General features: G+C 40.8%; 1 long non-coding RNA gene across 1 annotated transcript in view; it reads right to left on the minus strand.

Annotated features, from left to right (window-relative positions):
• The window catches only part of LOC111225277, a 43,966-nt gene that overhangs the window by 12,967 nt on the left and 15,246 nt on the right, over positions 1-15,753 (minus strand). Inside the window, exon 2 of the long non-coding RNA XR_002665262.1 lies at positions 5,168-5,302. This is a non-coding gene — a long non-coding RNA (uncharacterized LOC111225277). The remainder of the gene's footprint in view (positions 1-5,167; positions 5,303-15,753) is intronic.

Raw genomic sequence — 15,753 nt, forward strand, 5'->3', positions numbered from 1 at the left:
TGCAATCAATAGATCGCACGCTGATATTAACTCGCTATCATCTTTTTGATATCCTGCTGAGATGGGACGGGGGAGGGAAAGCAATTCCCGGCTTCAACAAATGGGAAACGTCCTCTCCACACTGCAAATGTTCCAGATTCATTTTTCAGCACAAACATTATGTGACCTTAGAGCGCTTCATGAATCTATTTCTAGTTAATTGCTTAATTTGCCAATAATATACTATCAAGAGGCATTTTACTACTTCACTGTTCCCATAATAGCAGAAGGGACAGATGGGTACAGATATATATATATTTTTTTTGAGACAGACTTCTGTATTAAGGACCAATAATGGTGATATATTTGTCTTGTTTGTTAGGTCTTGTTAATTGCTTTGAGTGCCATCTCTGCATCATGTCGTGAATTCTCCTCCATGCAGTGGTGATACTGATCTTTCACAGCTGCCAATCTCTGAATCAAATTTGAGGCCGGCCAAGGTCCTGACATCAAGTGCTACATTTCTGCCAATATATCTTATAAATGGTTCCAGGTCACAGCGGAAAGTAGCACAGCGAAGGTCATACGTTCTCTCTCAGTAAAGGCTTAGTGGGTGAGCTGCTGTTGCTGGCGTGCTACCAGCTAACCTGGAACATACTAGTGCTAGTCAAGTCACAATCATCACTCCTTTGTGCTCTCAATTAAGGGACACCCCATAGTTTAGTAGTGAGTAGAAGATTGAGATTTCAGACACTAAATATGTTTTTCACCCTATCGTGGACTTGTTGAGGGCACTATATAGAGCATTGGTTCTCAATGTGGAGTCCAGGGATCCTTGAGGAGGTTCCTTGGGGTTTCCCCACCAACAAGAGAAATAATTTATTTTCACCATAATTCCATCCATTAGCAACACAATGACAGAATGTATGACTGTTTTATGCATGGGTTTCAAACACTTTCTGTAATAAAACATCTAAATGCAAAAATCTTATTAGATGAGGGACCCTGGGACAAAATCTAATCAAATGGGGGTCCGTGGTCTAATTTGTGTCAGTTTAAGGGTTCTTAACGGGAAAAAGTTTGAGAACCGCTAATATAGAGGATAAGTGTACTAGCTTTTATTTCCAGACCACATCAGAACATCAGACCTGACTTGAAGTCTTTCTGATATGAAATGAATGAGTTCAATGGGTTCTTACTGTTGTGTACTTGCTGTGTCTATAATACATGTAGATAAGTCATGATAATGGGACCAATGCTTACCATTAAAAGGTTAGTATGGATTTCAGTGGCTCCAGCAGCAGCCACAACACTGAAATGAACTGATCACCACAACATGTTTCAGCTTTAGTGCTGGGCCTTAAAACCAGTGTTTCATTGGTAGCTGTACTCAGTGATTTTTCTTTTTTAATGGAGTTGAGGAGTGTATTCACTCCCCAGCAACCTGAATGTGAAAAGATTGTTGATTGGACATGCTTAAATTCTAGTGATGGCATACACTCAATGGTCACTTCACTTAGCTGCACCTGTACAATGTAATTGAAGCCAATACAATGGGCCCATCTCTCTTTATGAAGCTCATAAGGGTCAGGTTCTGTTTACACTGTGGAAAAAGTGTAGATTCAATTATATGTTTATTAGTTATGTCATAGTTGAAGGTAATGTTGAAATGCACCGTATCATATTGAGAGGTGTTTCTATTTCTTACATACTGTACATAAGGGGGCAGAATATTAGGAACACCTCTGTATATAATGCAGTCCCAACAGCTGTATTGTATTGTATTAGACTGCACAAAGTGGACACTGAGATTATGCACTTTCATCCCGATGTCTTTTTGTCTTATGTCATGTGAAATGAACAGGCTTGCACGTTTGTAAAGTTATGAGAGAGATACTTCAGGGGCCAGTATTTCTTCACTTTTAGTCCCAAGTATGGATTAAGCTCCAAAATCCTACATTTCCCACAATACATCTGAAGACATCTGTGATGTCACTTGAGTAATTTCGTCAGACTTGATAGAGCTCCTCCAGAGCCTCAGGACACATACACATTCTTTCTACCAGATGAAAAATAACACTATGTTGCAAAGTTTAAGAAAACGAGCAAGTAACCACGACCACCAAAACCTGAACTGCACACGGTACACCATCTTATTGGAAGACTGGAAAAGTGGCATTACTTGGCAGACATATTTGGATCAACTTTCTGTCTCTCCCTCTCTTCCAGCTAATTCTGTTCTCTTAGCTATACTCTGTGGATGTAATTAAGTAAGCTTAGCCTAGGTCCACAATGCAGTGTAGGACTTGGACTTTCTATAATTAGACTCCTGGAAAGAGCTTTATCTAAGACAGTGGGCTTTACAGATGACATTTCACTTTTCAGTCGGATAACAGGACAAGACAGGACAAATGGTTTACAGACAGTTCTCCTTCCAGGAGCGTGTTTTTCTCTTTAGCTTGTGATGGTGATGAGTATGAAGGTGTTGTTGATGAGGGAGAAAGTCTCTGCATACACCAGTTTCCTTGCCCTAGATTTATCCAATGTTCATTTTTAGTCGAAGCAGAGTTTTCTTTGTACAGAACGTGTGTCTGAAATTTTTTGGAAGCAAATTTCTAATTTTTTAGTAAAGCGTTCCACCCGCCCCAGAGAGACAAGAGCCTCACAGGCACACGCAACACATCCATGACCTCTCTGAGGAAATCAAACCAATTTGCCTGGCAGATTGCATTTGATCTTTCTCTCAACCGTCCCAATCATCGCGGCCCGTGTTGCCTCCAGTATGGTGCCTCCTCGCCATCGCTTTACCTGAACTCCTTATCTGTTTTCTTCCCCCAAAAGCAAAATTGAAACAAGCACGGATTAACTCAATGTCATGGCAGCTTTGTCCCTGGGATAATGGGGGACAATGAGCTCTGCGGTGGCAGCAGTAAATGATGCCAATTTTCTCACACGGTGAGAGAGAGAGAGAGAGAGAGAGAGAGAGAGAGAGAGAGAGAGAACAAGAGAGGCAGAGAGTTTGGGGAGATGGCTTAAGACTTTAATCCAACTCTGTAAATCGGAACGCTCTAGGTTTTGCTGAGTGTTTTTCCCGCTGAAGTGATTTATATCATCCAATCATTGCGGGGTAAGCAGCACACATGCTCGCAGAAGATATGTGATGCTGTGGTTTTTAGAGGATTAGGTGAGGAATGTCACATTTTTGAGAAAAGAGAGTTTGACATGTTTTGTCTCAGCGGGATAAAAAGCTTTTCTCTTAGTGCAAAGTATGAAGACAAAATTCATCCATACTAGAGATGCGTCGATGCAATTTTCTTAGCCAACCAAAAATAGCCAGTCTGACTTTCCCGAAATTTCCATAAATACCTGTACATCAGAAATATGTTAACAAATAAAACAGCCGCGACATTAAAACAGGTAACAGGTTTTAACGTCGCTGTTAGGGTCTGATCGGTGTATATCCGTAGCCTGTTTTGAAAGAGCTGATTCTGAACTGTCAGTGGTGTGATTTAAAAACTATATTGTAGTCAATTATTTTCCAAGTCAGAGAAACACACCAATCAGCCACAACGTTAAAACCTTTCATCTGTTTTTTTTAGTTTTTTTTTATGCTTATCCGAGGATGGGGTCAAGCAAAAGTATTCCAGACATCCCTCTCCGGCTCCTCCTGGGGGATCCTGAAATGCTCCCAGGCCAGATGAGATATATAATCTCTCCAGCGTGTTCTGGCTCTACCCCGAGGGCCACCTACCAGTTGTTCGTGCCTGGAAGAGATCCAATGGAAGGTGCCCGCAATGAATGGCCACCGTAACATGTTGGAGGGGTTCCTGTGTCTCTGTGATCCTGGGAGCTGTGTTGTCGGAGGAATTAGCCACTGATGGAGTCTCCCATGGCAAATTGGTTCCAGGGGAGAGGCCAGGCTAAGAGTGATTCAAAACCCACCTGACGAAAGGCGCTTTTCAGGGGAAACCGGGGCACCCCCTCTGGAGCCAGATCTGGAAGGGGAGCTCACCGGTAAGCATAAGGGTAACGGGTCTTAGCCCATGGGGCTGAAGAAATTAAACGGAGCTACCTCCCTGTGGGGCCACCAGCTGCCTGGGACAGACATTGGGTCGGGGTGCAATGGATGCCTGAGGGCTGGCTCGGTTGGGGGCCTGGGCATGCCGATCCCTGACTTCATAGACTAATATTAAAACCAGTTACCTGTTTTATTGTTGTGGCTGATCAGTCTATATTCATGTGCATATTATATCTAATACATTATCTTCTAATATATCACTTTAAAGAGACAGTTTGGGTTTTTTGCCGTCGGGTTGTCATGCATAGTCCTGAGCAGTGCGTTCCCAGGCAGGAGATACGACCAGACTAGCAGAGCTAAGTGTTGCTGCGCACAGGGCCACCAGAAAAAAAAACCTGTTTCACACACTTTTAAAAAAACACCCATCCAAACAATTCCATGTCCGTTTAAATGTACATTTCAAATAGAAGATTTTCGGCGGTTTATCTTCCCGTGAAAACAGCGCTTTCCTTTGTATTACGCCGCAGCCGCAGGTCAGCCGAGTAAATCAGAAAGCGGCGTGAAATACAGTGCACTGTGTAGGTGCGCTTGGATGTAGGAATACGGAAGTTCAGCGGTTGAAAGTGCCACAGCAACACATCGCTCTACCACTCTGCAGGGTGCTCCCGGTCGGCTCTCCAAAATGGGAGCGCGCTGCTCAAGATCTAATGCAGGTAATGTACCGACTACGCATAAGTACCTCACACAACCCCACATAAAAAGAACCCCCAAACTGTCCCTTTAAGTGCATATAAACTGCCTGTTGGATCAGTGTTCTGTCATCATAATGCTAATGGATAAGCTAACAAAATCCCTGTGTTCTCCCTCTGTTTTAAAACAAGATGTGATGAAAAATATAATATGTTTCATTCACAAATGAAGCAAACAGTTACAAGTAAACATTCTGAAACAAGTGTAAATGACACAGCAGTAACAGGAAGGTGCCAGTCCGATGGGAAAATGTGGTTCGGATGATGGCATCTGTACCTCGATACCATTTTGTCACCAGGAGGATGATTTAGAAAACCACATACGGTGCATGATGTCGGGGGATCATTACATGAGGATGCACATGAATGGATGTCAGCGTGAATATGGCATCTATTCTCTTTTCAGACAAATGGTACTCACAGTAATAGGATCAGCTGCTCGGTCAGGTCAGGTACCCAAAAACATATCGATTCATGGCAAGAAGGTCTGATTGCAGTACGACACCTGCTCTTGGTAGTATAGTCACATTTGTCTCTGTTGGGTCTCTCAGGTCACCTAAAAAAGAGAGGGGGGGTGAAGTTAATGAAAGCAAATGAACAAAACTTAATTGGAAAGTTCTATCATTTCTATCATGAGTGTTCTGTTTATTTTCTGTCTTTGTAATTAAATACAGAAAGATGTGACATTTAAAATCATTTTGTTGATTCGGCTTGTCCTGAGTTGTATCTGGTACAAGCACATGGTCGGCCATGACCACAGTGGAATTAAAACATCAAACATTTAAACTATAGTTCAGAAAATACAGAGTTTTGGCTCTCAGTTCAGAATGACACCCCCTCTCAGTCTTTGATTTCAGTCTGTTGAATTAGGGGATGAGTGAGTGTATTCGGAGGGAACAATACAGATAAGGACATCGTGGTCAGACAGAGACAGATTCAAATCCATGATGTTTTCAGACGAGTTTTCAAAGTCGTCCTGTGACAGAATCTGTTTTTTGTTTTTTTGGGTTTTTTTTCAGTTTTAAGGAAGGAGGGAATAGCTGGTGTCTAATAATGCTGCATTAATACATCTCCTCATTAAAATTCTGCAACCATGTCAGAGCACATGTCCTCCCAGAACTCACTGCTGCTTCTCATCCTTGTGGGAGAAGATAAAAGCACACACGGAGAGAAAGGTAGACACAACAAGGTTTCATAATGTTTATTTTGGTAAAAAAAAAAAAAAAAAAGAAAAACGGTGTGTTCTAGCTACAGGCTGTGGCGACCGAGGTGAATAAACAGAAGCAATTTGGAAGTCTCAATGCAATTAGTGCTCTCTTTACAGAACAATATATCTTTCTTCTTAAGCTCTGCATCTGCCAGACGTCTGTCTTTGCCAAATCACACGGTCGGGGTAGAACACTAAATGACACAAAATCTCACTGGCTCAAAGAGAAGAAGCTGCGGTCTCATGGCGATGGACAAGAGATGGCAAATTAAATGGTGTCTGTGTGATACTGCATAATAAGCACACATCAGCGGTCTCGCATAATAATAAAAAAGCAGACGCCACTTCCCCACGCACAAGTTAGGATTTATTAAAAAAAAAAAAAAAAAACTTAATATCATGACTTAAAGATCCACTTTATAACATTCAATCCAGCAGTGTTATTTGTGCTTGTGCTAGTGAGCCATAACTACTCTATAAGCACTTCCCAATTGTAGGAGATATAAGACGACTCAAATCTCAAACCAAATTCTGCTTTGTGTTTCATCAGCCGCTCTCACCGTCATATTCCTGACAGTTGAGGAGCCATTTTGGCTTTTGTGCGCACATACTCTTATACTATGAATCCTATACACTGTTTTGTAAATGAGGCGCCTGGACTGTCTCCTTAAAAAAAAAAAAAAAAAAAAAGATTAAATGAACTCTCACCATTACCGCAGCATCTCCAGTAACCGGCTGCTGTTTAATTACCTGCTGATAATAATTCAGTGTCATACCTGCTGTTTCATAACGCTACCTGCTCTCCATTTAAGATGGGTCCCCATCGTTGCCAATTAAAACTCTTCACAGCGAAGTCATGGTTCATGCAGACAGACTGGGACATCGTTCCACATTGCTATTGAGTTTATCACTGTTCATCGCTTGGAGCGCCACAAACAAAGAGGTGCCACACATCTGTTTATTTGTGGCGGAGATGGAAATCACTGAGATTCAAAAGAAAGGCAAAGCTATCTGCATGGCCACATAACCACGAGCCTGATAATGAGTGGGTTTCCACTTCATGATTCACTCGTGTTCGTTTTAGTTTTCTCTTTGGTCATGGTTGTTATTTTCCCCAAACCAATCAGTAATGACAAATATATCCATCGCATTAAGCTTCTCATTGTGACAGAAGCAAATTCCTTGTCTTTTTAAACATCTTCATTAAATTCTAATTTAAAAACTCCAATTCCAAGTGATGTATTGCTAAGGGGGACAGTGTGCACTCAGTTGTCTTAAAAGGTCACGTCAGCCTTTGCAAAACAAGCAAAAAATAATTAAATAGCAAAATATAAATAAAATTGTCTCTTTCTTCCCATCGTAGATTATTTTTGCTTGTTTATTTTGCAAAGGTTGAACTGACCCTTTAAGACAGCTGAGTACATACCGTCCCTCAAAGCCATTACTTGGACTTGGAGTTTATACATTAGAATGAGATGAATTGGTTTAAAAAAAAAAAAAAAAAAAAAAAAAAAAAAACTTTTAAAGACATGATTTCCTGTTATCATGGCATGTGATTCCTGCCTCTGCAGGAAATCCTCCCAGAATCCCATTGACGAGCTCTTTCTGGAATGCGGGGTGTTACTAAGCCACAGAGATTTCCTGACTTCCCTGGTTGTAGCGGCTAGCTGTTTGCCAAGTCCACCTCTGCTTTGATTCTGGCAACAGAATACGCTTAATGAGATTCCACAGCCTGCGAGGCAGCGTTCTCCATCCCTCCCTATAACACACCTACAGCAGACCCGAGCAGCCCACACTTTCCTCGTGGTGAGCTTAACATTGTTCGAGTGCAAACAGGCATGAAGCTGCAAAAGTTCAACCAGAATTCAGACAGTTACAATTTCACGCTGTATAATTGAGACGCTGCTGTTGGCATACGTGTCGCGTAGGTCATCAGCTGCTGTCGCTCTACATTACGGTTGATGTAACACAGTGAAATGTGGCACAGTGGGGAAAAGAAGGGTTTCTTAAAGTGTGTGTGGACTCTGTGTTCCTGGTTCATTTTCCAGCTCCTCCTGGTTGTGTGTTCAAGATGTATTTTAATGCAGACCAACGTGAAGTTACACATGGAGATGAGAAGCCTTGGAAGGTGATGAATATGTAAATCTTGACATGTCCACCCTAAGGTTGTAACGCACAAACTTACACTGTGCCCTGTGGCTCTTCTCATTATACACCCCAAATGCCACAATACTGTGGTGAATATGATAAAATTATTAATTATGAAATAAGCACATTAAATTAAACAACATAAAATTATCACAAAATACATAAATGAAACAATTTGTTGTAAAATAATTCAACTGTTATTACATTTTTCATAATAAGAGAATTTTGCAGGAGTTTTTTTATATAATGTCTTTTTTTCCATAATGTCACGTTTTATTTCATTCTCTGATTTTCATGTGGTGCTGTCACCTTAACAGGCTCAACAACTGCTACCAGATCCAACCCGTTAACTCCTGTTTGCTAAGACACCAACGACACCAAAGTAATCCTGATTTCTGCTGTAGATAAAGTCCAGAGACACAGTGACTAAAGCTGTGTTCCAATAATGTGGGAGGGAAGACCATAATGGGAAAGATTCCTATATGTTCATGGCTTGTTAGTGTTTTCGTAATCGGTCAGTCTTCTTGTGCTACTGCTTTTCATTCATTACTGGAGATTCCACATGTTATAATCAATATCCACTATCAAAATAAAATAGAATGACGCAAGCGTTAGCTACATTTCTTCAAAAAAATGTCATACTACTACAAGCAAATTTTTGACTAAAGAAAAATAATGTTAATTAATGGCTACTTTAGAGGGGTTTCATTTGACATGTAATAACGTTGAGTGATGATTGTTTTACAGCAGAGTTGCACGTGTGAGGGTTAAAAATACTGGGCTTGTTCAAAACGATATACCAATACAATTTCAAAATTGAGTTACCTACACTGGATTTGCCGGCACTTGCGTACTTCTTATTGCCAAGTTGAATAACGGTTCTTTCCACTTAGCTGCTTGTTATTATGGTTTAAATGGTATCGATACGATAGGACTCCAGCAGTGTTGAGAAGTCGAGTCACTAGAACCTCAAATCGAGTCTCAAGTCCCCAGTGTTCGAGTCTGGATCCAAGTCCGAGTCACGAAAGAAGAGTCCAAGTCGAGTCTGAAATCGAATCCCCATTAGTCCAGCACAGTCAAAGAGCTGTCGTACGCAGACATTAAACACAAATGACACAGCTCAAAGGGAGTTTATTTACTGCCTGTCACAATCGCCAATTAAACGCACTACTAAAAAAAAAGTCGAAGTCTTCAACTCTAATTTAATTTCCGAGCCAGACTCAAACTCGAGCACTGACTGCATTCTAAATCATCAATGCTCAAGACCAAGTCAAGTCATCAGACCTGAAAATCAGTGGCATGAAACTGCCACTATGACATTATCAAATGATTTCCCAAGTTATTGACTCATTTATATATTTTACACAATTTATGTCATCCTGAACACCTTGGGGTTCCATATGATACCTGAGGCCCTGGCTGTTTCTTGATGTAAAATGAAGAGTGTGTGTGCTCATAAATGTCAGATAACTCAAAGACTTGAGCTCCTTGAGCGCCTAAACACAAATAAATTGAGCCGTGTTGTTACTTTATTCGAAAGTTGCATCGAAGCAATCAATCAAGAAGGCCTTCATGTCATTTATGTACTCTTTAAGGGGTCAATCAAGGTGGGTGGATGATGCCAAGAAATCGTTTAAATGAGTGTTTAAGCTCTGTGCGTCCAGAGTTACTGATGAGCTGGATCGCACAACCAACAGCCCCGAGCATTAAGGATTCCATTCACAAGAATACAGCGGTATGAGAGTCGCAGAGACACTTGTACATGCCAGAAAATACCAAACACAGATGTGTACGCACACAGCTGTCTATAGTACATTCATTAGATTGCTAAATGAGATCATCAGAGACCATCACCCATTACAGCAAACCCACACACCGTCGCTCCATATGGTCAATTTCAGTGTTGTTAGTCATCTGATCTGAGCCACAGAAAACACATCTGATCCCAAACCAAAGCAACAACTGGACTTCTACAAGTAGTGAGCAGACTGCTGGGTTCCCCTGGCGTTAGATTTCATTTAGTCTTCTTGCATATTAGTTACTGAGAGAAACATGTATTTAAAAGAAGCGAGGGACCGTTCCAGATCCACATATAAACCTTCTTTACTTTCAGGGGAAATTAAGTTTTTTTTTTGTTTTTTTTTTAAGAAGCCTTTACATATTTCAAACATGTGTTGCTCCTGATGTTCTGGGAATATCACCGGCCAGATAGTTTATGTGCACAACATGTTGGCCTCTTGCTTGCACAAACACACACAAAAAGGCTCAATGATCTAGCAGGCTTTACATAGCAATTAAATGAACATATGTTGGTGTCCATAAAGTCTGCTAAGCAGTACAAAATTATCATAAGACATCATAGCCAAAACATGTATCGAAAAATAAATAAATAAATAATTAGAGGGTTGGATTTTCAGTATGCTGGAATTCTCCCATCTAACAAATTAAAAGACTCTTTTCATGGATGATGATTACATTGCATACTATTTTGATCCGCTGGAAAAAAAAAAAAAGATCCTGCTTTTCTAACTGTAACGTACTCCAAACAACAGTGCTGCCTATTTTTATTTTTAAAAAAGTTCCCTATATGTCTGCAATGTAAAGCCTCTGTCCTCTTCTTTCTTCACGATGTAGCTTCTCACTAATGTGTTATTCAAAGTCTAGAAGACACCCTTACCCATACTTACGGCTCTGTGAGGCTGCTCTTATGCTGCATTCACACAACGTCGGCAGACCAGGACGAAAAGGAAAAATGTCAGAGGGAGTCAGTGTTAGAAATTCCTGATATCTCTGACTCAAAATTACAAGTTGGAGGCAGACGTGATTGGTTTTTCCACTCAGCTGCACACCATTACAATTAAATGATATGACGTGAATCCGGCCTTAGCCACAGAGGTGCTTTAAGCTAAATGCTACCGTCTACATGCCACTATGCTCACAATGACAATGCATGCTGCTGTTTATTAGATATAATGATTACAGTATCACAATCTTAGTTTAGTGTTTTGGAATGCTAACATTTGCTAACAGTGTGTCCCAGCTCGAAGCCGTGGCCTCTTAAGATCGCATAGACCAAGAAGGCCGAACCGAAATGAGACGGTTTTGGTATATGCAGGATTTCCTGTTTATCCTTTGGCCGCTGTTTTATTTGTGACTTATCGCTTTTTGAAAAGTGAGTCATCACTGGCGCACAATGAATCTTGAGAAAGGTTAGAAATTAAGGAAACAAAGGAGGAATTTATCGGCCGCATTTGAAAGAGCCGTCGGAATGGATGCAATTGGTCTTGAAATGCAGCCTTCGAATGGAGCGGCCCCTCAATTGAAAGTCAGAATGTCATTACCTTTGAAAGTACTTGATCACGAACCAAAGTATTGGACACCGTGATATTTTGAGCTGATGATGGAGCCAGTTGAAAAGTTGAAAACTGGTTTCAAAAGAAATTAAAAAAGTTACAATGTTACAATTAAGGGGGGGGGGCATAAATATCTGTTACAAATTTCACAGCAACCCATCTGATAGTGGTTCAAGCTCTGAAAACATTGGATCTACACTTGCCATAATGCAACTGAGTAGTGCCTTCTGTTAGCTGGCCTGGCCACACCCACATCTATAATGCAGACTTCCTGTTCAAAGTCTGTCTACAAGCCTAAATACCCGAGTGATGAAACTTGAGTAAATTTTTCAGACCTGACAAAGCTCGTCCAGAAGCAAGGATACGGTACAACTGTTTTCCCAGACTGAGTAGTACCAACCATGAGTGCTGAACTGACTGAATTGAGTGCCTCTTCAACTTTAACGCAAGAGAGAAAAGTTCACATAGTGAGTCATACAGCCCTTAGTAGTCAGTGATATACTTGCAGAAGCGGATATTTTAGCAGTGAGGAAATTCATAAGTCCTGAGAGTTTCCTTTCTCTTTGTCTTGTCTTTCACAGGTTTCTGCTCAGCCTCCGTACACACTTTTTTTTCCCCATTATTACAACCTAGATCTGAACCATCAAAGTGTACTGTCCTTCTAAATCACATCCAATATCTCTGTGCCAATAGACCTGTCATAACAACATGACATGACGTTAGTATAGCATGACGTTATCTATCTGGAGGGATTTGCACTTGACACCTAAGCTGCATATGAGGTGTCTCAAAGACTGGAGGTCAGAGAGAATGCTTAGCACGTCGCTCTGCCCTGCTGTTGGCAGTGTTTTGATCCAAGCGTTGGGCGGGTGGACCGGGCTTGTCCCTTTGAATGCTAATGAACGATGTCTTCAAAGAGGCATCGCTCACTAAAGTCACCTTACACTATTGGGCCTGATGTAAAAGACGACTTCACACGACATCAAAGTGCTGGCCCTGTGCAAGAATAACGTTTTGCACAATAGAAAAGCATTCTCACGAACATCCGGTTCAGCCCGGTGGCGCAAACATGCGAGGTGTACAGTTGGATGAGAATAGAAGAGAATGAGTTTAGAAGGAGGTAGAAATATGTGTTGAAGCAAACTTTAGAAAAGTTACTGATCAAACAGTCGGTGACACAGAGCTCAGATTCCTTTTGCTCCTCTCTTGACACACCAGCGCACAAGTTAAAACATTGTCTCCCCCATTTAAACTGCTCTTCTTTATTTAATAATATAGATCACCTCTTTCACTGCTTCATACATTCTTTCAGTGTTACATCGAAATATGCATAATCTATGTTTTGTGACAGGGCTGACAGCCTGGCAAGCCATTAAACATGCTGCTGTGGCTTTTTGAACCTCCTCTGCATTGAACCTGCTGTGTTTTCTACAACACTGTGTAGACTCAGTGCAGGGGAGGTGAACCTGACCTGTTGTTGGCTCTATCTTTAGCTCCGCTGCATGGTTGACACAGCTTGTGTGTAAAGCTTTGCTACATTATTCATCTGTGTTTGAGCAAAAATCTGTTTGAAAGGAATTAATGTTACCCCGGCTCAAACCACCAGCCATTTAATCATTATCATGGCGCTTAACAGTTGCAACCAGCCTCACTGCACGACCTCCCACGAGAAAAGAGTGGGGTTGAGGAGGGATGGAGGGTTGTGCTGTCGAGTGGGGTGCTGGGATGCCGAGTAGTCATGGATATTTAATATTAGATATTTGAAAGCATATATTTGATATTTACACAGAGCGGCGGCAGTATATGATGAATGTCCAGGAATCTGAAAATGCTAAGGTCTGCTGGGTGGACAAATATGTGTGATTACTACTCTGTGTACATTACAGTTTACAAAGCAATAAAAGGCAGTACATTACATTAGAGGTGGGAGATCTGACAATCTTATATCGTGGACGACGTTGCAGATGAATCATACAGATCGCGTCATTAGAACGTGCTATATTTAGATATTTAATTTCAAAAGTTCAATCACTGCTAACCACCCCATTGTCATCTGTTAAACAGCTAGCCCGCTAACTGCAGTCCTTGTTCTGCTTTGGCGTAGGAGCACAAGGATCAGTTCTCCACCTAAGCAGAACAAGAACCATTGTCACCAGCTGCAGTCCAAGACGATGGAGTTGCAGTCTGCACAACGAGAGACCTGACTGCAGGCAGGACAACCCGAGGCTAGGCAAGCCGAGGCGAGGCTAGCTGGTTATAGCAGCGACTGAACTTTCAAATCAAATCAATACCTACTAAGCAAAAAGTGTGATTGGTTGTGACACAATTTGTTCACAATTCAGGGATTAGGATTCTACCCAAAACGATTGTCATTTTATCTAACCCCTAACCCTAACCCATTACATACTTGATCAAAGTTGTAGCATATATAATAAGTGTGTGTGTGTGTGTGTGTGTGTTTGCTACAGGGAGACAGCCAACTAGTCAGCTAATGCCACGTTCACATCATATCCTTGATAAGTACATACAATATCTCCTGCTTAGCTAAAATAACTATCAATATGACTACAAATCCATCATAACTGATTTGCCTCCAATATGAACATGAAACAATTGATTCAGTGATCTTGAAAGGAAACGTACACTGTATCACTTAGTAACAAACCGACACAAATACATTCAATACAACACTACAAAAATAGTTCATTCAAGCTGTTTCCTTGTGTGACTAGAATGTTAGCAGAGGCTGTATAGTTTGTTAAGAAAAAGAAAAACTGCCAAACTACCAGGAATTCAGCTGAGTATTAGTGCTACCATCTCTGCTTTTGAATGGAATCTGAAAATCTAGTGGAATTCACAAAAGTTTGGTTTTGGTAAGGTACCTTTGAAAATCACATTTAATATAATACATTTTTTCATGTTGTAATTAAAAAATGACAAACATAGCAAAACAGAAGATTTCAGATCCCTACTTTTGATCCTGTGGTTTTTCCTCCATACATTCCTTAGAGATCATGCAAAGGCAAGTTGCAGAATCTGCACTTGTTATGTAATATTCAGGTTCAACCTAAAATATTACCTTTCTGTCTGTTACACAGTTTGCTGACCAGCGTGGAAATGTCAAGCCCTCTTTATCTCAACTTTAAAACTTGTGTAGTTACTGCTGCTGGAATGTCTGACGCTGCATGACAGAGAACGAAGTTTGCACCTCTCAGAGAATGAGACTGAGACGCGCTTCAAGACAGTGAGAGACCTACAGTGCTCAACACCCCGCCAGGGTGATGCATCTAAGAGATGAGTAGGTGTATTTATAGTCTCATTTGCATGCAAGATATATGATGAAGCTGCATACAGTAATTGACTGTGTAAGTTGAACCCTCCAGTGTCGCACACAAGATGAAATATTTTAGCTCATGACAAGTACACAATGGGGGCTGCATTATGTATGCAAGGGTAATGACACATTTTAAATTCCAAAATTCTTTGTTGTTGTAAAAATCTGTTTTGGGAGAATATTGAGATGAGGCTTACATAAAGAGCTGGAGCCTGAAGCTTGTGTTTGTCTCCTGTCAGGTTGTAATGTACTCGCTTCTGTATGCAGGATGTAAATGGTAAACTGGATTACATCCAAAAGAGACTTTGGGAAAAAAAAAAAAGAAAAAAAAGAAAGCAAAAAAGCTTAATAATACACAGTTTTATCTCCCATCATACAGCCATGCAAAGCAGATGTGCATTATCCTCCCTGTTTACACAAAGTGATATTCATTCGCATGCAAAAGACCGACAGACTGTGGATTAGTTTTGCACCGTTTCTCCAACATTTATTGAACAACATTTCCACCTTCTTACTGAGGATGCTCTCAATAAACCTTCAGGTACATTTACCTCAGCAGATGCACAATTCATGCACATACGTGGTGCTGCAGTGGTGACACTGTTCTCCACTGGTGGAGGGTCAGTCCTTGATGAAAATGGATGGCATTTTAAAAGGTCAGCCCATACTATATGAATACACGGTAAGCCTTCTTTTTTCCAGTCTCTCCTGATGGCACAGTCTGTTTTGTTCTGTTTTCTCCTGGCAAACAGCCAGTTAAAATAATATGAAAATTAATAAACAACCGCATTGTCAGAGTTTATTTACACAGCACATTAAGATAACTTTTCTAAAGTACTCCATATTTTACACTTTTCCAGTGTTTGATTTGAAGTGTTGATCCATAAGAGGATATATTTGTAGTTTGGACTTTGGAGACATCTGTTAGATATTATTACAAGTCCGTCACACTGTTTCTACAATGT

Source organism: Seriola dumerili, unplaced genomic scaffold (assembly GCF_002260705.1).
Source record: "Seriola dumerili isolate Sdu_G_001 unplaced genomic scaffold, Sdu_1.0 BDQW01000149.1, whole genome shotgun sequence".
NCBI lineage: Eukaryota > Metazoa > Chordata > Actinopteri > Carangiformes > Carangidae > Seriola > Seriola dumerili.